This window comes from Somniosus microcephalus, chromosome 27 (assembly GCF_052327205.1).
Source record: "Somniosus microcephalus isolate GS21.2 chromosome 27, FLI_Smic_1.0, whole genome shotgun sequence".
Lineage (NCBI taxonomy): Eukaryota > Metazoa > Chordata > Chondrichthyes > Squaliformes > Somniosidae > Somniosus > Somniosus microcephalus.
Window position 1 is genome coordinate 46,994,285 of NC_141013.1, and position 21,731 is coordinate 47,016,015.

Here is a 21,731-nt window from a genome sequence, read left to right on the forward strand (position 1 = left end):
GGGTTTACTCCGGGTGCTCCGGTTTCCTCCCACAGTCCAAAGATGTGCAGGTTAGGTTGATTGGCTATGATAAATTGATCCTTAGTGTTAGGGGGATTAAATACGTGGGGTTACGGGGATAGGGTGGGATATGTGTTGGTGTAGGGGTTATGGGGATCGGGTGGGATATGTGTCGGTGCAGGCTCGATGGGCCGAAATGGCCTCTATCTGCACTGTGGGGTTTCTGTGATTTCTGTGATTTCTGTGAGTATCTGAGATTGGGACGGTGTGAGATTGGGACAGTGAGAGAGATTGGGACAGTGTGAGATTGTGAAAGTGTGAGATTGGGACAGTGTGAGATTGGGACAGTGAGAGATTGGGACAGTGAGAGATTGGGGCAGTGTAAGATTGGGACAGTGAGAGATTGGGACAGTGTGAGATTGGGACAGTGTGAGTTTGGGACAGTGTGAGATTGGGACAGTGTGAGTTTGGGACAGTGTGAGATTGGGAAAGTGCGAGTTTGGGACAGTGTGAGATTTTAACAGTGTGAGATTGGGACAGTGTGAGATTGGGACAGTGAGAGATTGGGACGGTGTGAGATTGGGACAGTGTGAGATTGGGACAGTGTGAGATTGGGACAGTGAGAGATTGGGACAGTGTGAGATTGGGGCAGTGAGAGATTGGGACAGTGAGTGTTTGGGACAGTGTGAGATTGGGACAGTGCGAGATTGGGACAGTGTCTGAGTTTGGGACGGTGTGAGATTGGGACAGTGTGAGATTGGCAAAGTAAGCAATTGGGACAGTGTGAGACTGGGAAAGACTGAGTTTGGGACAGTTTTAGATTTGGGGCAGTATTAGCTTGGGACAGGGTGAGATGGGGAAAGTGAGAGATTGGGACAGTGTGAGATCGGGACAGTGAGAGAGTGGGACAGTGAGAGATCAGGACAGTGAGAGATCGGGAAAGTGAGAGATTGGGACAGTGTGAGATTGGGACAGTGAGAGATCGGGACAGTGAGAGATCGGGACAGTGAGAGATGGGGACAGTGTGAGATGGGGACAGTGCGAGATTGGGATAGTGCAAGATTGGAACAGTGTGAGACTGGGACAGTGTATGAGATTGCAACAGTGTGAGACTGGGACAGTGTATGAGATTGCGACAGTGAGAGATTGGGAAAGGGTGAGTTTGGGCCAGTGTGAGATTGGAACAGTGAGAGATTGGGATAGTGAGAGATCGGGACAGTGAGAGATCGGGACAGTGTGAGATTGGGACAGTGAGAGAGATTGGGACAGTGTGAGATTGGGACAGTGTGTGATTGGGGCATTGTGAAATTGGGCCAGTGTTAGATTGGGACAATGTGAGATTGGGGCAGTGTGAGATTGGGACAGTGAGAGATCATAGAGTGTATTAGGGACGGGTTCCTTGAGCAGTATGTAAATACATAGATACATAGAAGATAGGAGCAGGAGTAGGCCATTCGGCCCTTCGTGCCTGCTCCGCCATTCGATGAGATCATGGCTGATCCTTTAATTCAGTATCCCGTCCCCGCCTTCTCTCCGTAACCCTTAACCCCTTTTGCCCGTAGAAATATATCTAATTCCCTCTTAAATATATTTAATGAGCTGGCGTACACTGCCCTCTGTGGCAATGAGTTCCACAGGTTCACCACTCTCTGAGTGAAGAAATTCCCCCTCATCTCTGTCCTAAATGGTTTAGCCCTTATCCTTAAATTATGTCCTCTAGTTCTGTTCTCACCCGCCAAGGGAAACATTCCTTCTGCATCCAGTCTGTCTAGACCTGTCAGAATTTTATACACTTCTATGAGGTCCCCTCTCAATCTTCTAAACTCCAGTGTGTACATCCCTAAACTACATAGTCTCTCCTCATAGGTCATTCCCGCCATTCCTGGTATCAGCCTGGTGAATCGCCGCTGCACCCCCTCCATGGCAAGAACATCCTTCCTCAGATGAGGCGACCAAAACTGTACACAGTACTCGAGGTGTGGTCTCACCAGTGCCCTGTACAGCTGCAGCAAGGTATCCCTGTTCCTGTATTCTAACCCTTTTGCTATGAAGGCCAGCATACCGTTTGCCTTCTTGACCGCCTGTTGCACCTGCATGCTCGCCTTCAGTGACTGGTGTACAAGAACACCCAGGTCTCTCTGTACTTCCCCCTCTCCCAATCTATTGCCATTTAAATAATAATTTGCCCTCCCGTTCCTGCACCCAAGGTGGATAACTTCGCACTTGTCCACATTATAGTGCATCTGCCATTTATCCGCCCAATCGCCCAGTCTGTCCAAATCGCTCTGGAGCTTCCTGGTCTCTTCCTCTGAGCCCACCCCCCCTCCTAGTTTAGTGTCGTCTGCAAATTTGGAAATGCTGCATCCGACTCCCTGATCCAGGTCATTAATGTAAATTGTGAACAGCTGGGGGCCCAGGACAGATCCCTGTGGTACCCCACTTGTTACTGCCTGCCATTCAGAAAATGAGCCGTTTATTCCAACTCTCTGTTTTCTATCTGACAGCCAGTTCCCTATCCACGCCAAAACTTTCCCCTTTATCCCATGAGCCTCAATTTTCCATGCTAATCTTTTATGTGGGACCTTATCGAAGGCCTTTTGGAAGTCCAGGTACACCACATCTACTGGCTCTCCCCCATCTATTCTACCAGTTACTCCCTCAAAAAATTCCAATAGATTAGTCAAGCACGATTTACCCTTTGTAAATCCATGTTGACTCTGTCCTATCCTGTCCCCATTTGCTAAGTGCTCCGCTATTTCATCCTTAATGATGGACTCCAGCATTTTGCCCACAACTGATGTAAGGCTTACAGGTCTGTAATTACCTGCTTTTTCCCTACCCCCCTTTTTGAATAGTGGGGTAACGTTAGCTACCCTCCAATCCATCGGCACTGTTCCCGAGTCTAATGAATTCTGAAAAATCATCCTTAGTGCATCCGCTATCTCTAGGGCCACCTCCTTCAGTACCCTAGGATGCATGTTATCAGGCCCTGGGGATTTGTCCACCTTCAATCCCTTTAGCTTCCTTAACACCATATCCTTAGAGATATTGATTTGCGTCAGTTCCTCCTTTGCCAATGTCCCTATTTTTCCCGATATCCCAGGGAGGTTTTTTGTGTCTTCCTTCGTAAAGACTGACCCAAAGTATGCATTTAGTTGATCTGCCATTTCCTTATTTCCCATTATATATTCCCCCGTATCTGACTGCAATGGACCAACTTTGGTTTTCACCAGTCTTTTCCTTTTGATATATTTATAAAAGCTTTTGGAGTTAGTTTTTATATTTTCCGCCAGCTTGTTTTCGTAAGCCAATTTGCCCCTCTTGATCATGCCCTTTGCCCTCCTTTGCTCTATCTTAAACTGTTCCCAATCTTCCGCTCTGGCGCTTTTTTTGGCTATTTTATACGCCCTATCTTTGGATTTTATGCTGTCTCTAATTTCCCCTGTTATCCACGGTTGAGTCACCTTTTTAGATTTCCTTTTATGCCAGATTGGTATAAACAATTTTTGCAATTTTGTCATTCTATCTTTAAATGTTTGCCATTGTTTATCTACCTCCAGTCCTCCCAGGAACGTTGTCCAATCAGACCTACTCAGTTCCCGTCTCATGGCATCATAATTCCCCTTGTTTAAATTCAGGACCTTAGTCTCTGAGTCAATTTCTTCGCTCTCCATTTCGAGTGAGAAATCGATCATGTTATGATCGCTCTGACCCAAGGGTCCCCGTACAACAAGATTACTGATTAGTCCCTTCTCATTGCACAGTACCCAGTCCAATATAGCCTGTTCCCGAGTTGGTTCCTCGACATATTGATCCAGATAACCATCCCTTAAACACTCAAGGAATTCCTCCTCCTCATTATTTTTACTGATTAGGCTAGTCCAATCTATATGTAAGTTAAAGTCACCTATGATGACAGCTGTGCTCTTATTGCACGCTTCTCTAATTTCCCTCGTGATGCCCTCCCTAACCTCTATTTTACTATTTGGAGGCCTATATACCACTCCTATTAATGTTTTTCGCCCCTCGCTATTTCTTAGCTCCACCCATATAGATTCTGTATTAACTGAGTTAATATCCTTCTTTTCAATTGCATTTATCCCCTCTTTTACTAGCAATGCTACCCCTCCTCCCTTTCTTTTTTGTCGATCCTTCCTAAATACTGAATACCCCTGTATGTTAAGCTCCCAGCCCTGCTCACCCTGCAACCATGTTTCCGTAATCCCAATTAGATCATAATTATTAACCTCTATTTCCACAGCTAATTCATCTACCTTGTTCCTGATGCTTCTCGCATTAAGGTATAAAACCCTCAGGCTTTTTTTATGCTCACATTTTTTATGAATTAGTTTGGCCCTTCGTTTTTTGTTCCTCACCCTTTTACCATTTATTTCTGTCTGCCTTTCACTTTCCTCTATTTCACTACATAGGTTTCTAGCCCCCTGCCATACTAGTTTAAATGCTCCCGAACTGCTTTATCAAAAATTACCCCGAGAACATCAGTTCCATCTCTGCACAGGTGTAGACCGTCCCTTTTGTATAGGTCACACCTACCACAAAACTGGTTCCAATGCCTCAAAAATTTAAAACCCTCCCTCTTACACCACTGCTCAAGCCACGTATTTAGCCTAACTATCCTGTTCTCTGTACTCTTACTAGCACGTGGCACTGGTAGTAATCCAGAGATTACTACCTTCGAGGTCCTACTTTTTAGCTTGGCTCCTAACTCCCTAAATTCTACTTGTAGGACCTCTTCCCTTTTTTTAGCTACGTCGTTGGTACCAACATGTATCACGACAACTGGCTGTTCCCCCTCCCCCTCCAGAATGTTCTGCACCCGCGCCGAGACATCCTTGACCCTTGCACCAGGGAGGCAACATACCATCCTGGAGTCTCGGTCGCGACCACAGAAACCCCTATCTATTCCCCTTACAATCGAATCCCCTATTACTATAGCCCTGCCACTCTTTTTCCCTCCCTTCTTTGCAACAGAGCCAGTCATGGTGCCATGAGCCTGGCTGCTGGTGCCTTCCCCCGATGCGTCACCCCCCCCGACAACAGTACCTAAGACGGTGAACCTGTTGCTAAGGGAGACAACCCCAGGGGATTTCTGCACTACCTTCCTGCCCTTGCTCTGCCTTTTGGTCACCCATGTACTGTCTACGCTGGCCTTAACCTGCGGTGTGACCAACTCACTAAATGTGCTATCCACACCCCTCTCAGAATCGTGGATGCTCCAAAGTGAGTCCATCTGCAGCTCAAGGGCCGTCATGCGGTCCCACATGAGCTGCAGCTGGACACACTTCCCGCACACATAGTCGTCAGGGACACAGGAAGCGTCCCTGATTTCCCACATGTTACAGGAGGAGCATGACACAGGTCCGAGCTCTACTGCCATGACTTAACCCTTATATTACTTTTTAATTTTCTAGTTTTAGTTTATTTATCGACTTTTGTTTTCCCAAAGCTTACTTAGACCAATGTATACTGTACTCCTCTTATTCCTTTTTAAACTAACCAAATCCCACTAGTTTTGGTTTTACTTTCTAGGAAGGTTTGAGGAAAGTACTTACCAGTTAGTCTTACCTCCCTGGTCTTTCACTGACTTCCCGGTCTTGTCCCCTTGGTCCTACGCCGACTTCCCGCTCCTCCCGGTTCCTGCCCTGCTGAAAAGAAACTGAGACCAAAAAATTTGTGACCTCTGTTTTTAGACAGCTGCTAAAAGACTACTAGGTTAGAGGAGGGGGGCGGTGGGGGTTCCTACTCTGTAGGAACTCGGGTTTAAGCCACCACCCTCCTTAAATACCTTTCACCTGGGTGCTTCCCACCAGGTCCGCTTCTGAAAAAAAGCTCAAGAGCTGGACTTCCGCCTCAGCTGTTTTTTAAATGGCCCCGAGTCTCGCCGACTGCTGCCTCTCCGCTCCGCTCCTGGGCTGCTGCTCCTCCCCCGAACTGGTCGGGCCTCTGCCTTTGGCGCCGGTTTTTAAACCGGGCTCCTCACCTCCTCCGCTGCTGCTCCTCCCCCGAACTGGTTGGGCCTCTGCCTTTGGCGCCGGTTTTTAAACCGGGCTCCTCACCTCCTCCGCTGCTGCTCCTCCCCCGAACTGGTCGGGCCTCTGCCTTTGGCGCCGGTTTTTAAACCGGGCTCCTCACCTCCTCCGCTGCTGCTCCTCCCCCGAACTGGTCGGGCCTCTGCCTTTGGCGCCGGTTTTTAAACCGGGCTCCTCACCTCCTCCGCTGCTGCTCCTCCCCCGAACTGGTCGGGGGAGGAACCAACCAGGGGGCAGGCAATCTTAGATCTGGTCCTGTGTAATGAGACAGGATTAATAAAAAATGTCCTAGTAAAGGATCCCCTTGGAATGAGTGACCATAATATGGTTGAGTTCCGAATTCAGTTTGAGGGTGAGAGAGTTGGATCTCAAACCAGCATACTAAGCTTAAATAAAGGAGACTATGAAGGTATGAGAGTAGAATTGACTAAAGTGGACTGGGAAAACAGATTAAAGTGTAAGACGGTACAAGAGCAGTGGTCTACATTCAAGGAGATATTTCACATCTTTCAAGGTAAATATATTCCGTTGACAAAAAAGGGGAGTAAAAGAAAAGACAGCCATCCGTGGCTTAGTAAAGTAATAAAGGATAGTATTCGGCTGAAAACAAGGGCATATAAATTAGCCAAATCTAGTGGGAGGATAGAAGGTTGGGAAGCATTCAAAAGCCAGCAAACAATAACTAAAAGATTAATTAAGAAAGGGAAGATAGATGATGAAAGTAAACTAGCAAAAAATATAAAAACAGATAGCAAGAGTTTCTACGGCTATATAAAAAGGAAAAGGGTGGCTAAAGTGAACGTTGGTCCCTTAGAGGATGGGACCGGGAAACTAGTGGTGGGGAACATGGAGATGGCAAAGACACTGAACAAATATTTTGTATCAGTCTTTACAGTAGAGGACACTAAAAATATCCCAACACTGGACAAACAGGGGGCAATGGCGGGGGAGGAGCTAAACACGATTAAAATCACTAAGGAGATGGTACTCAGTAAAATAATGGGACTTAAGGCGGATAAATCCCCCAGACCTGATGGCCTACATCCTAGGGTCTTGACAGAAGTGGCGGTAGGGATTGTGGTTGCATTGGTGATCACTTTCCTGAACTCCCTGGACTCAGGGACGGTCCCGGCAGACTGGAAAACTGCTAATGTAACACCCTTATTTAAGAAGGGAAGTAGACAAAAAGCTGGAAACTATAGACCAGTTAGCCTAACATCTGTGGTTGGCAAAATGTTGGAGTCCATTATTAAGGAAACAGTAACAGAGCATTTGGATAAACATAATTTAATAGGACAGAGTCAGCATGGTTTTACGAAGGGGAAGACATGTTTGACAAATTTGCTCGAATTCTTTGAGGATGTAACATACAGGGTGGATAAAGGGGAACCAGTGGATGTAGTGTATTTGGACTTCCAAAAGGCATTTGACAAGGTTCCACACAAAAGATTACTGATCAAGATAAAAAATCACAGGATTGGGGGTAATATACTGGCATGAGTGGAAGATTGGCCATCGAACAGAAACCAAAGAGTTGGGATAAATGGTTCGTTCTCGGGCTGGCAATCAGTAACTAGTGGTGTTCCGCAGGGGTCAGTGCTGGGACCCCAACTCTTTACAATCTATATTAACGATTTGGAGGAAGGGACCGAGTGCAACATATCCAAGTTTGCCGATGATACAAAGATGGGAGGGAAAGCAGTGAGTGAGGAGGACATAAAAAACCTGCAAAAGGACATAGACAGGTTAAGTGAGTGGGCAGAGATTTGGCAGATGCAATATAATGTTGGAAAGTGTGAGGTTATGCACTTTGGCAGAAAAAATCAAAGCGCAAGTTATTATCTAAATGGAGAGAAACTGCAAAGTGCTACAGTACAAAGGGGTCTGGGGGACCTGGTGCATGAAACACAAAAAGTTAGTATGCAGGTGCAGCAGGTGATCAGGAAGGCCAATGGAATCTTGGCTTTTATTGCAAGGGGGATGGAGTATAAAAACAGGGACGTCTTGCTGCAGTTATACAGGGTATTGGTGAGGCCACACCTGGAATACTGCGTGCAGTTTTGGTTTCCATATTTAAGAAAAGATATACTTGCTCTCGAGGTGGTTCAGAGAAGGTTCACTCGATTGATTCCAGAGATGAGGGGGTTGACGTATGAGGAAAGGTTGAGTAGGTTGGGACTCTGCTCATTGGAGTTCAGAAGAATGAGAGGCGATCTTATCGAAACAGATAAGATTGTGAGGGGGCTTGATCGGGTGGATGCGGTGAGGATGTTTCCACTGATGGGTGAGACTAGAACTAGGGGGCATAATCTTAGAATAAGGGGCTGCCGTTTCAAAACTGAGATGAGGACAAACTTCTTCACTCAGAGGGTAGTAAATCTATGGAATTTGCTACCCCAGAGAGCTGTGGAAGCTGCAATATTAAATAAATTTAAAATGGAGATAGACATTTTCCAAGCAGATAAGGCAATTAGGGGTTACGGGGAGAGGGCAGGGAAGTGGACGTGAGTCTAGATTCAGATCAGCCATGACCCTATTGAATGGTGGAGCAGGCCTGAGGGGCCGAATGGCCTACTCCTGCTCCTATTTCTTAAGTTCTTATGACAGTGAGAGATTGGGACCGTGTGAGATTGGGACAGTGAGAGATTGGGGCAGTGTGAGATTGGGACAGTGTGAGATTGGGACAGTGTGAGATTGGGACAGTGAGAGATTGGGGCAGTGTGAGATTGGGACAGTGTGAGATTGGAACAGTGTGAGATTGGGACAGTGAGAGATTGGGACAGTGTGAGATTGGGACAGTGAGAGATTGGGACAGTGTGAGATTGGGACAGTGTGAGATTGGGACAGTGAGAGATTGGGACAGTGTGAGATTGGGACAGTGAGAGATTGGGACAGTGTGAGATTGGGACAGTGTGAGATTGGGACAGTGTGAGATTGGGACAGTGAAAGATTGGGACAGTGTTAGATTGGGACAGTGTGAGATTGTGACAGTGTGAGATTGGGACAGTGAAAGATTGGGACAGTGTGAGATTGGGAAAGTGACAGATTGGGACAGTGACAGATTGGGACAGTGTGAGATTGGGACAGTATGAGATTGGGACAGTGTGAGCTTGGGACAGTGAGAGATTGGGACAGTGTGAGATTGGGACAGTGAGAGATTGGGACAGTGTGAGATTGGGTCAGTGTGAGATTGGGACAGAGTGAGATTGGGACAGTGTGAGATCGGGACAGTGTGAGATCGGGACAGTGAGAGATTGGGACAGTGAGAGATTGGGACAGTGAGAGATTGGGACAGTGTGAGATTGGGACAGTGTGAGATTGGAACAGTGTGAGATTGGGACAGCGAGAGATTGGGACAGTGTGAGATTTGGACAGTGAGAGATTGGGACAGTGTGAGATTGGGACAGTGTGAAATTGGGTCAGTGTGAGATTGGGACAGTGTGAGATTGGGACAGTGAGAGATTGGGACAGTGTGAGATTGGGACAGTGTGAGATTGGGACAGTGTGAGATTGGGAGAGTGAGAGATTGGGACAGTGAGAGATTGGGACAGTGTGAGATTGGGACAGTGTGAGATTGGGACAGTGTGAGATTGGGACAGTGTGAGATTGGGACAGTTTGAGATTGGGGCAGTGTGAGATTGGGACAGTGTGAGATTGGGGCAGTGTGAGATGGGGACAGTGTGAGATTGGGGCAGTGTGAGATTGGGACAGTGAGAGATTGGGACAGTGTGAGATTGGGACAGTGAAAGATTGGGACAGTGTAAGATTGGGACAGTGAGAGATTGGGACAGTGTGAGATTGGGTCAGTGTGAGATTGGGACAGTGTGAGATTGGGACAGTGTGAGATTGGGACAGTGTGAGATCGGGACAGTGTGAGATCGGGACAGTGTGGGATCGGGACAGTGAGAGAACAGGACAGTGAGAGATCGGGACAGTGTGAGATCGGGACAGTGTGAGATCGGGACAGTGTGAGATCGGGACAGTGTGAGTTCGGGACAGTGTAAGATCGGGACAGTGAGAGATTGGGACAGTGTGAGATTGGGACAGTGTGAGATTGGGACAGTGAGAGATTGGGACAGTGAGACATTGGGACAGTGAGAGATTGGGACAGTGTGAGATTGGGACAGTGTGAGATTGGAACAGTGTGAGATTGGGACAGCAAGAGATTGGGACAGTGTGAGATTTGGACAGTGAGAGATTGGGACAGTGTGAGATTGGGACAGTGTGAAATTGGGTCAGTGTGAGATTGGGACAGTGTGAGATTGGGATAGTGTGAGATTGGGACAGTGTGAGATTGGGACAGTGTGAGATTGGGACAGTGAGAGATTGGGGCAGTGTGAGATTGGGACAGTGTGAGATTGGGACAGTGTGAGATTGGGACAGTGAGAGATTGGGACAGTGAGAGATTGGGACAGTGTGAGATTGGGACAGTGTTAGATTGGGACAGTGTGAGATTGGGAAAGTTTGAGATTGGGACAGTGTGAGATTGGGGCAGTGTGAGATTGGGACAGTGTGAGATTGGGGCAGTGTGAGATGGGGACAGTGTGAGATTGGGGCAGTGTGAGATTGGGACAGTGAGACATTGGGACAGTGTGAGATTGGGACAGTGTGAGATTGGGACAGTGTGAGATTGGGACAGTGAGAGATTGGGACTGTGTGAGATTGGGACAGTGAGAGATTGGGATAGTGTGAGATTGGGACAGTGAGAGATTGGGACAGTGAGAGATTGGGACAGTGACAGATTGGGACAGTGTGAGATTGGGACAGTGTGAGATTGTGACAGTGTGAGATTGGGACAGTGAAAGATTGGGAAACTGTGAGATTGGGACAGTGAGAGATTGGGACAGTGTGAGATTGTGACAGTGTGAGATTGTGACAGTGTGAGATTGGGGCAGTGAAAGATTGGGACAGTGTGAGGTTGGGACAGTGAAAGATTGGGACAGTGAGAGATTGGGACAGTGAGAGATTGGGACAGTGAGAGATTGGGACAGTGTGAGATTGGGACAGTGTGAGATTGGGACAGTGTGAGATTGGGACAGTGTGAGATTGGGACAGTGTGAGATTGGGGCAGTGAGAAATTGGGACAGTGAGAAATTGGGACAGTGTGAGATTGGGACAGTGTGAGATTGGGACAGTTTGAGATTGGGACAGTGAGAGATTGGGACAGTGAGAGATTGGGAAAGTGTGAGATGGGGCAGTGTGAGATTGGGACAGTGTGAGATTGGGACAGTGTAAGATTGGGACAGTGTGAGATTGGGACAGTGAGAGATTGGGACAGTGTGAGATTGGGACAGTGTGAGATTGGGACAGTGTGAGATTGGGACAGTGAGAGATTGGGACAGTGTGAGATTTGGAAAGTGTGAGATTGGAACAGTGTGAGATTGGGAAAGTGTGAGATTGGGACAGTGTGAGACTGGGACAGTGTGAGATTGGGAAAGTGTGAGATTGGGACAGTGTCAGATTGGGAAAGTTTGAGATTGGAACGGTGTGAGATTGGGACAGTGTGAGATTGGGACAGTGTGAGTTTGGGACAGTGTGAGATTGGGACAGTGTGAGATTGGGACAGGGTGAGATTGGAACAGAGTGAGATTGGCACAGTTTGAGATTGGGACCGTGTGAGATTGGGACAGTGTGAGATTGGGACAGTGTGAGATTGGAATAGTGAGAGATTGGGACAGTGTGAGATTGGGACAGTGAGAGATTGGGACAGTGTGAGATTGGGACAGTGAGAAATTGGGCCAGTGTTAGATTGGGACATTGTGAGATTGGGACAGTGAGAGATTGGGTCAGTGAGAGATTGAGACAGTGAGAGATTGGGACAGTGTGAGATTGGGACAGTGTGAGATTGGGACAGAGAGAAATTGGGACAGTGTGAGATTGGGACAGTGTGAGATTGGGACAGTGAGAGATTGGGACAGTGTGAGATTGGGACAGTGAGAGATTGGGACAGTGAGAGATTGGGACAGTGTGAGATTGGGACAGTGAGAGATTGGGACAGTGAGAGATTGGGACAGTGTGAGATTGCGACAGAGAGAGATTGGGACAGTGTGAGATTGGGACAGTGTGAGATTGGGACAGTGAGAGATTGGGACAGTGCGAGATTGGGACAGTGTGAGATTGGGCCAGTGTTAGATTGGGACATTGTGAGATTGGGACAGTGAGAGATTGGGACAGTGTGAGATTGGGACAGTGAGAGTTTGGGACAGTGTGAGATTGGGGCAGTGAGAGAATGGGACAGTGTGAGATTGGGACAGTGAGAGATTGGGCCAGTGTTAGATTGGGACATTGTGAGATTGGGACAATGTGAGATTGGGACAGTGTGAGATTGGGACAGTGAGAGAATCGGACAGTGTGAGATTGGGGCAGTGTGAGTTTGGGACAGTGTGAAATTGGGACAGTGTGAGATTGGGGCAGCGTGAGATTGGGACAGTGAGAGATTGGGACAGTGTGAGATTGGGACGGTGTGAGATTGGGAGAGTGAGAGATTGGGACAGTGTGAGATTGGGACAGTGAGAGGTTGGGACAGTGTGAGATTGGGACAGTGAGTGATTGGGACAGTGTGAGATTGGGGCAGTGTGAGATTGGGGCAGTGTGAGATTGGGGCAGTGTGAGAATGGGGCAGTGTGAGATTGGGACAGTGTGAGATTGGGACAGTGAGAGATTGGGACAGTGTGACATTCGGACAGGGTGAGATTGGGACAGTGAGAGATTGGGCCAGTGTGAGATTGGGACAGTGAGAGATTGGGACAGTGTGAGATTGGGACAGTGAGAGATTGGGACAGTGTGAGATTGGGACAGTGAGAGATTGGGACAGTGTGAGATTGGGACAGTGAGAGATTGGGACAGTGTGAGATTGGGACAGTGTGAGATTGGGACAGTGAGAGATTGGGACAGTGTGAGATTGGGACAGTGAGAGATTGGGACAGTGTGAGATTGGGACAGTGTGAGATTGGGACAGTGTGAGATTGGGACAGTGAAAGATTGGGACAGTGTGAGATTGGGACAGTGTGAGATTGTGACAGTGTGAGATTGGGACAGTGAAAGATTGGGACAGTGTGAGATTGGGAAAGTGACAGATTGGGACAGTGACAGATTGGGACAGTGTGAGATTGGGACAGTATGAGATTGGGACAGTGTGAGGTTGGGACAGTGAGAGATTGGGACAGTGTGAGATTGGGACAGTGAGAGATTGGGACAGTGTGAGATTGGGTCAGTGTGAGATTGGGACAGAGTGAGATTGGGACAGTGTGAGATCGGGACAGTGTGAGATCGGGACAGTGTGAGATCGGGACAGTGTGAGATCGGGACAGTGAGGGATCGGGACAGTGAGAGATCGGGACAGTGTGAGAGCGGGACAGCGTGAGATCGGGACAGTGTGAGATCGGGACAGTGCGAGATCGGGACAGTGAGAGATTGGGACAGTGAGAGATTGGGACAGTGAGAGATTGGGACAGTGTGAGATTGGGCCAGTGTGAGATTGGAACAGTGTGAGATTGGGACAGCGAGAGATTGGGACAGTGTGAGATTTGGACAGTGAGAGATTGGGACAGTGCGAGATTGGGACAGTGTGAAATTGGGTCAGTGTGAGATTGGGACAGTGTGAGATTGGGACAGTGTGAGATTGGGACCGTGTGAGATTGGGACAGTGAGAGATTGGGACAGTGTGAGATTGGGACAGTGTGAGATTGGGACAGTGAGAGATTGGGACAGTGAGAGATTGGGACAGTGTGAGATTGGGACAGTGTGAGATTGGGATAGTGTGAGATTGGGACAGTGTGAGATTGGGACAGTTTGAGATTGGGACAGTGTGAGATTGGGGCAGTGTGAGATTGGGACAGTGTGAGATTGGGGCAGTGTGAGATGGGGACAGTGTGAGATTGGGGCAGTGTGAGATTGGGACAGTGTGAGATTGGGACAGAGTGAGATTGGGACAGTGTGAGATTGCGACAGTTTGAGATTGGGACAGTGTGAGATTGGGGCAGTGTGAGATTGGGACAGTGTGAGATTGGGGCAGTGTGAGATGGGGACAGTGTGAGATTGGGGCAGTGTGAGATTGGGACAGTGAGGGATTGGGACAGTGTGAGATTGGGACAGTGAAAGATTGGGACAGTGTGAGATTGGGACAGAGTGAGATTGGGACAGTGTGAGATTGGGACAGTGTGAGATCGGGACAGTGTGAGATCGGGACAGTGTGGGATCGGGACAGTGAGAGATCGGGACAGTGAGAGATCGGGACAGTGTGAGATCGGGACAGTGTGAGATCGGGACAGTGTGAGATCGGGACAGTGTGAGATCGGGACAGTGTGAGATCGGGACAGTGTGAGATCGGGACAGTGTGAGATCGGGACAGTGAGAGATTGGGACAGTGTGAGATTGGGACAGTGTGAGATTGGGACAGTGAGAGATTGGGACAGTGAGACATTGGGACAGTGAGAGATTGGGACAGTGTGAGATTGGGACAGTGTGAGATTGGAACAGTGTGAGATTGGGACAGCGAGAGATTGGGACAGTGTGAGATTTGGACAGTGAGAGATTGGGACAGTGTGAGATTGGGACAGTGTGAAATTGGGTCAATGGGAGATTGGGACAGTGTGAGATTGGGACAGTGTGAGATTGGGACAGGGTGAGATTGGGACAGTGAGAGATTGGGACAGTGTGAGATTGGGACAGTGTGAGATTGGGACAGTGGGAGATTGGGGCAGTGTGAGATTGGGACAGTGTGAGATTGGGACAGTGTGAGATTGGGACAGTGAGAGATTGGGACAGTGAGAGATTGGGACAGTGTGAGATTGGGACAGTGTGAGATTGGGCAGTTTGAGATTGGGACAGTGTGAGATTGGGACAGTTTGAGATTGGGACAGTGTGAGATTGGGGCAGTGTGAGATTGGGACAGTGTGAGATTGGGGCAGTGTGAGATGGGGACAGTGTGAGATTGGGGCAGTGTGAGATTGGGACAGTGAGAGATTGGGACAGTGTGAGATTGGGACAGTGTGAGATTGGGACAGTGTGAGATTGGGACAGTGAGAGATTGGGACTGTATGAGATTGGGACAGTGAGAGATTGGGATAGTGTGAGATTGGGACAGTGAGAGATTGGGACAGTGAGAGATTGGGACAGTGACAGATTGGGACAGTGTGAGATTGGGACAGTGTGAGATTGGGACAGTGTGAGATTGTGACTGTGTGAGATTGGGACAGTGAAAGATTGGGAAACTGTGAGATTGGGACAGTGAGAGATTGGGACAGTGTGAGTTTGGGACAGTGTGAGATTGGGACAGTGAGAGATTGGGACAGTGCGAGATTGGGACAGTGTGAGATTGGGCCAGTGTTAGATTGGGACATTGTGAGATTGGAACAGTGAGAGATTGGGACAGTGTGAGATTGGGACAGTGAGAGTTTGGGACAGTGTGAGATTGGGGCAGTGAGAGAATGGGACAGTGTGAGATTGGGACAGTGAGAGATTGGGCCAGTGTTAGATTGGGACATTGTGAGATTGGGACAATGTGAGATTGGGACAGTGTGAGATTGGGACAGTGAGAGAATCGGACAGTGTGAGATTGGGGCAGTGTGAGTTTGGGACAGTGTGAAATTGGGACAGTGTGAGATTCGGGCAGCGTGAGATTGGGACAGTGAGAGATTGGGACAGTGTGAGATTGGGACGGTGTGAGATTGGGAGAGTGAGAGATTGGGACATTGTGAGATTGGGACAGTGAGAGATTGGGACAGTGTGAGATTGGGACAGTGAGTGATTGGGACAGTGTGAGATTGGGACAGTGTGAGATTGGGGCAGTGTGAGATTGGGGCAGTGTGAGAATGGGGCAGTGTGAGATTGGGACAGTGTGAGATTGGGACAGTGTGAGATTGGGACAGTGAGAGATTGGGACAGTATGACATTGGGACAGGGTGAGATTGGGACAGTGAGAGATTGGGCCAGTGTGAGATTGGGACAGTGAGAGATTGGGACAGTGTGAGATTGGGACAGTGAGAGATTGGGACAGTGTGAGATTGGGACAGTGAGAGATTGGGACAGTGTGAGATTGGGACAGTGAGAGATTGGGACAGTGTGAGATTGGGACAGTGTGAGATTGGGACAGTGAGAGATTGGGACAGTGTGAGATTGGGACAGTGAGAGATTCGGACAGTGTGAGATTGGGACAGTGTGAGATTGGGACAGTGTGAGATTGGGACAGTGAAAGATTGGGACAGTGTGAGATTGGGACAGTGTGAGATTGTGACAGTGTGAGATTGGGACAGTGAAAGATTGGGACAGTGTGAGATTGGGAAAGTGACAGATTGGGACAGTGACAGATTGGGACAGTGTGAGATTGGGACAGTATGAGATTGGGACAGTGTGAGGTTGGGACAGTGAGAGATTGGGACAGTGTGAGATTGGGACAGTGAGAGATTGGGACAGTGTGAGATTGGGTCAGTGTGAGATTGGGACAGAGTGAGATTGGGACAGTGTGAGATCGGGACAGTGTGAGATCGGGACAGTGTGAGATCGGGACAGTGTGAGATCGGGATAGTGAGGGATCGGGACAGTGAGAGATCGGGACAGTGTGAGAGCGGGACAGCGTGAGATCGGGACAGCGTGAGATCGGGACAGCGCGAGATCGGGACAGTGAGAGATTGGGACAGTGAGAGATTGGGACAGTGAGAGATTGGGACAGTGTGAGATTGGGCCAGTGTGAGATTGGAACAGTGTGAGATTGGGACAGCGAGAGATTGGGACAGTGTGAGATTTGGACAGTGAGAGATTGGGACAGTGTGAGATTGTGACAGTGTGAAATTGGGTCAGTGTGAGATTGGGACAGTGTGAGATTGGGACAGTGTGAGATTGGGACCGTGTGAGATTGGGACAGTGAGAGATTGGGACAGTGTGAGATTGGGACAGTGTGAGATTGGGACAGTGTGAGATTGGGACAGTGAGAGATTGGGACAGTGAGAGATTGGGACAGTGTGAGATTGGGACAGTGTGAGATTGGGACAGTGTGAGATTGGGACAGTGTGAGATTGGGACAGTTTGAGATTGGGACAGTGTGAGATTGGGGCAGTGTGAGATTGGGACAGTGTGAGATTGGGGCAGTGTGAGATGGGGACAGTGTGAGATTGGGGCAGTGTGAGATTGGGACAGTGTGAGATTGGGACAGTGTGAGATTGGGACAGTTTGAGATTGGCACAGTGTGAGATTGGGGCAGTGTGAGATTGGGACAGTTTGAGATTGGGGCAGTGTGAGATGGGGACAGTGTGAGATTGGGGCAGTGTGAGATTGGGACAGTGAGGGATTGGGACAGTGTGAGATTGGGACAGTGTAAGATTGGGACAGTGTGAGATTGGGACAGAGTGAGATTGGGACAGTGTGAGATTGGGACAGTGTGAGATCGGGACAGTGTGAGATCGGGACAGTGAGGGATCGGGACAGTGAGAGATCAGGACAGTGAGAGATCGGGACAGTGTGAGATCGGGACAGTGTGAGATCGGGACAGTGTGAGATCGGGACAGTGTGAGATCGGGACAGTGTGAGATCGGGACAGTGAGAGATTGGGACAGTGTTTGATTGGGACAGTGTGAGATTGGGACAGTGAGAGTTTGGGACAGTGAGACATTGGGAAAGTGAGAGATTGGGACAGTGTGAGATTGGGACAGTGTGAGATTGGGACAGTGTGAGATTGGAACAGTGTGAGATTGGGACAGCGAGAGATTGGGACAGTGTGAGATTTGGACAGTGAGAGATTGGGACAGTGTGAGATTGCGACAGTGTGAAATTGGGTCAATGTGAGATTGGGACAGTGTGAGATTGGGACAGTGTGAGATTGGGACAGTGTGAGATTGGGACAGTGAGAGATTGGGACTGTGTGAGATTGGGACAGTGTGAGATTGGGACAGTGAGAGATTGGGGCAGTGTGAGATTGGGACAGTGTGAGATTGGGACAGTGTGAGATTGGGACAGTGAGAGATTGGGACAGTGAGAGATTGGGACAGTGTGAGATTGGGACAGTGTGAGATTGGGACAGTTTGAGATTGGGACAGTGTGAGATTGGGACAGTTTGAGATTGGGACAGTGTGAGATTGGGGCAGTGTGAGATTGGGACAGTGTGAGATTGGGGCAGTGTGAGATGTGGACAGTGTGAGATTGGGGCAGTGTGAGATTGGGACAGTGAGAGATTGGGACAGTGTGAGATTGGGACAGTGTGAGATTGGGACAGTGTGAGATTGGGACAGTGAGAGATTGGGACTGTGTGAGATTGGGACAGTGAGAGATTGGGATAGTGTGAGATTGGGACAGTGAGAGATTGGGACAGTGATAGATTGGGACAGTGACAGATTGGGACAGTGCGAGATTGGGACAGTGTGAGATTGGGACAGTGTGAGATTGTGACAGTGTGAGATTGGGACAGTGAAAGATTGGGAAACTGTGAGATTGGGACCGTGAGAGATTGGGACAGTGTGAGATTGGGACAGTGTGAGATTGTGACAGTGTGAGATTGGGGCAGTGAAAGATTGGGACAGTGTGAGATTGGGACAGTGAAAGATTGGGACAGTGAGAGATTGGGACAGTGAGAGATTGGGACAGTGAGAGATTGGGACAGTGTGAGATTGGGACAGTGTGAGATTGGGACAGTGTGAGATTGGGACAGTGTGAGATTGGGACAGTGAGAGATTGGGACAGTGAGAGATTGGGACAGTGTGAGATTGGGACAGTGTGAGATTGGGACAGTTTGAGATTGGGACAGTGAGAGATTAGGACAGTGAGAGATTGGGACAGTGTGAGATGGGGCAGTGTGAGATTGGGACAGTGTGAGATTGGGACAGTGTAAGATTGGGACAGTGTGAGATTGGGACAGTGAGAGATTGGGACAGTGTGAGATTGGGACAGTGTGAGATTGGGACAGTTTGAGATTGGGACAGTGAGAGATTGGGACAGTGTGAGATTTGGAAAGTGTGAGATTGGGACAGTGTGAGATTGGGAAAGCGTGAGATTGGGACAGTGTGAGATTGGGACAGTTTGAGATTGGGACAGTGTGAGATTGGGAAAGTGTGAGATTGGGACAGTGTGAGATTGGGAAAGTGTGAGATTGGGACAGTGTGAGACTGGGACACTGTGAGATTGGGAAAGTGTGAGATTGGGACAGTGTGAGATTGGGAAAGTTTGAGATTGGAACGGTGTGAGATTGGGACAGTGTGAGATTGGGACAGTGTGAGTTTGGGACAGTGTGAGATTGGGACAGTGTGAGATTGGGACAGGGTGAGATTGGAACAGAGTGAGATTGGCACAGTTTGAGATTGGGACCGTGTGAGATTGGGACAGTGTGAGATTGGGACAGTGTTAGATTGGGACAGTGTGAGATTGGGACAGAGAAAGATTGGGACAGTGTGAGATTGGGACAGTGTGAGATTGTGACAGTGTGAGATTGGGACAGTGAAAGATTGGGACAGTGTGAGATTGGGAAAGTGACAGATTGGGACAGTGACAGATTGGGACAGTGTGAGATTGGGACAGTATGAGATTGGGACAGTGTGAGGTTGGGACAGTGAGAGATTGGGACAGTGTGAGATTGGGACAGTGAGAGATTGGGACAGTGTGAGATTGGGTCAGTGTGAGATTGGGACAGAGTGAGATTGGGACCGTGTGAGATCGGGACAGTGTGAGATCGGGACAGTGTGAGATCGGGACAGTGTGAGATCGGGACAGTGAGGGATCGGGACAGTGAGAGATCGGGACAGTGTGAGAGCGGGACAGCGTGAGATCGGGACAGTGTGAGATCGGGACAGTGCGAGATCGGGACAGTGAGAGATTGGGACAGTGAGAGATTGGGACAGTGAGAGATTGGGACAGTGTGAGATTGGGACAGTGTGAGATTGGAACAGTGTGAGATTGGGACAGCGAGAGATTGGGACAATGTGAGATTTGGACAGTGAGAGATTGGGACAGTGTGAGATTGGGACAGTGTGAAATTGGGTCAGTGTGAGATTGGGACAGTGTGAGATTGGGACAGTGTGAGATTGGGACAGTGTGAGATTGGGACAGTTTGAGATTGGGACAGTGAGAGATTGGGACAGTGTGAGATTGGGACAGTGTGAGATTGGGACAGTGTGAGATTGGGACAGTGAGAGATTGGGACAGTGAGAGATTGGGACAGTGAAAGATTGGGACAGTGTGAGATTGGGACAGTGTGAGATTGTGACAGTGTGAGATTGGGACAGTGAAAGATTGGGACAGTGTGAGATTGGGAAAGTGACAGATTGGGACAGTGACAGATTGGGACAGTGTGAGATTGGGACAGTATGAGATTGGGACAGTGTGAGGTTGGGACAGTGAGAGATTGGGACAGTGTGAGATTGGGACAGTGAGAGATTGGGACAGTGTGAGATTGGGTCAGTGTGAGATTGGGACAGAGTGAGATTGGGACAGTGTGAGATCGGGACAGTGTGAGATCGGGACAGTGTGAGATCGGGACAGTGTGAGATCGGGATAGTGAGGGATCGGGACAGTGAGAGATCGGGACAGTGTGAGAGCGGGACAGCGTGAGATCGGGACAGCGTGAGATCGGGACAGCGCGAGATCGGGACAGTGAGAGATTGGGACAGTGAGAGATTGGGACAGTGAGAGATTGGGACAGTGTGAGATTGGGCCAGTGTGAGATTGGAACAGTGTGAGATTGGGACAGCGAGAGATTGGGACAGTGTGAGATTTGGACAGTGAGAGATTGGGACAGTGTGAGATTGTGACAGTGTGAAATTGGGTCAGTGTGAGATTGGGACAGTGTGAGATTGGGACAGTGTGAGATTGGGACCGTGTGAGATTGGGACAGTGAGAGATTGGGACAGTGTGAGATTGGGACAGTGTGAGATTGGGACAGTGTGAGATTGGGACAGTGAGAGATTGGGACAGTGAGAGATTGGGACAGTGTGAGATTGGGACAGTGTGAGATTGGGACAGTGTGAGATTGGGACAGTGTGAGATTGGGACAGTTTGAGATTGGGACAGTGTGAGATTGGGGCAGTGTGAGATTGGGACAGTGTGAGATTGGGGCAGTGTGAGATGGGGACAGTGTGAGATTGGGGCAGTGTGAGATTGGGACAGTGTGAGATTGGGACAGTGTGAGATTGGGACAGTTTGAGATTGGCACAGTGTGAGATTGGGGCAGTGTGAGATTGGGACAGTTTGAGATTGGGGCAGTGTGAGATGGGGACAGTGTGAGATTGGGGCAGTGTGAGATTGGGACAGTGAGGGATTGGGACAGTGTGAGATTGGGACAGTGTAAGATTGGGACAGTGTGAGATTGGGACAGAGTGAGATTGGGACAGTGTGAGATTGGGACAGTGTGAGATCGGGACAGTGTGAGATCGGGACAGTGAGGGATCGGGACAGTGAGAGATCAGGACAGTGAGAGATCGGGACAGTGTGAGATCGGGACAGTGTGAGATCGGGACAGTGTGAGATCGGGACAGTGTGAGATCGGGACAGTGTGAGATCGGGACAGTGTGAGATCGGGACAGTGAGAGATTGGGACAGTGTTTGATTGGGACAGTGTGAGATTGGGACAGTGAGAGTTTGGGACAGTGAGACATTGGGACAGTGAGAGATTGGGACAGTGTGAGATTGGGACAGTGTGAGATTGGGACAGTGTGAGATTGGAACAGTGTGAGATTGGGACAGCGAGAGATTGGGACAGTGTGA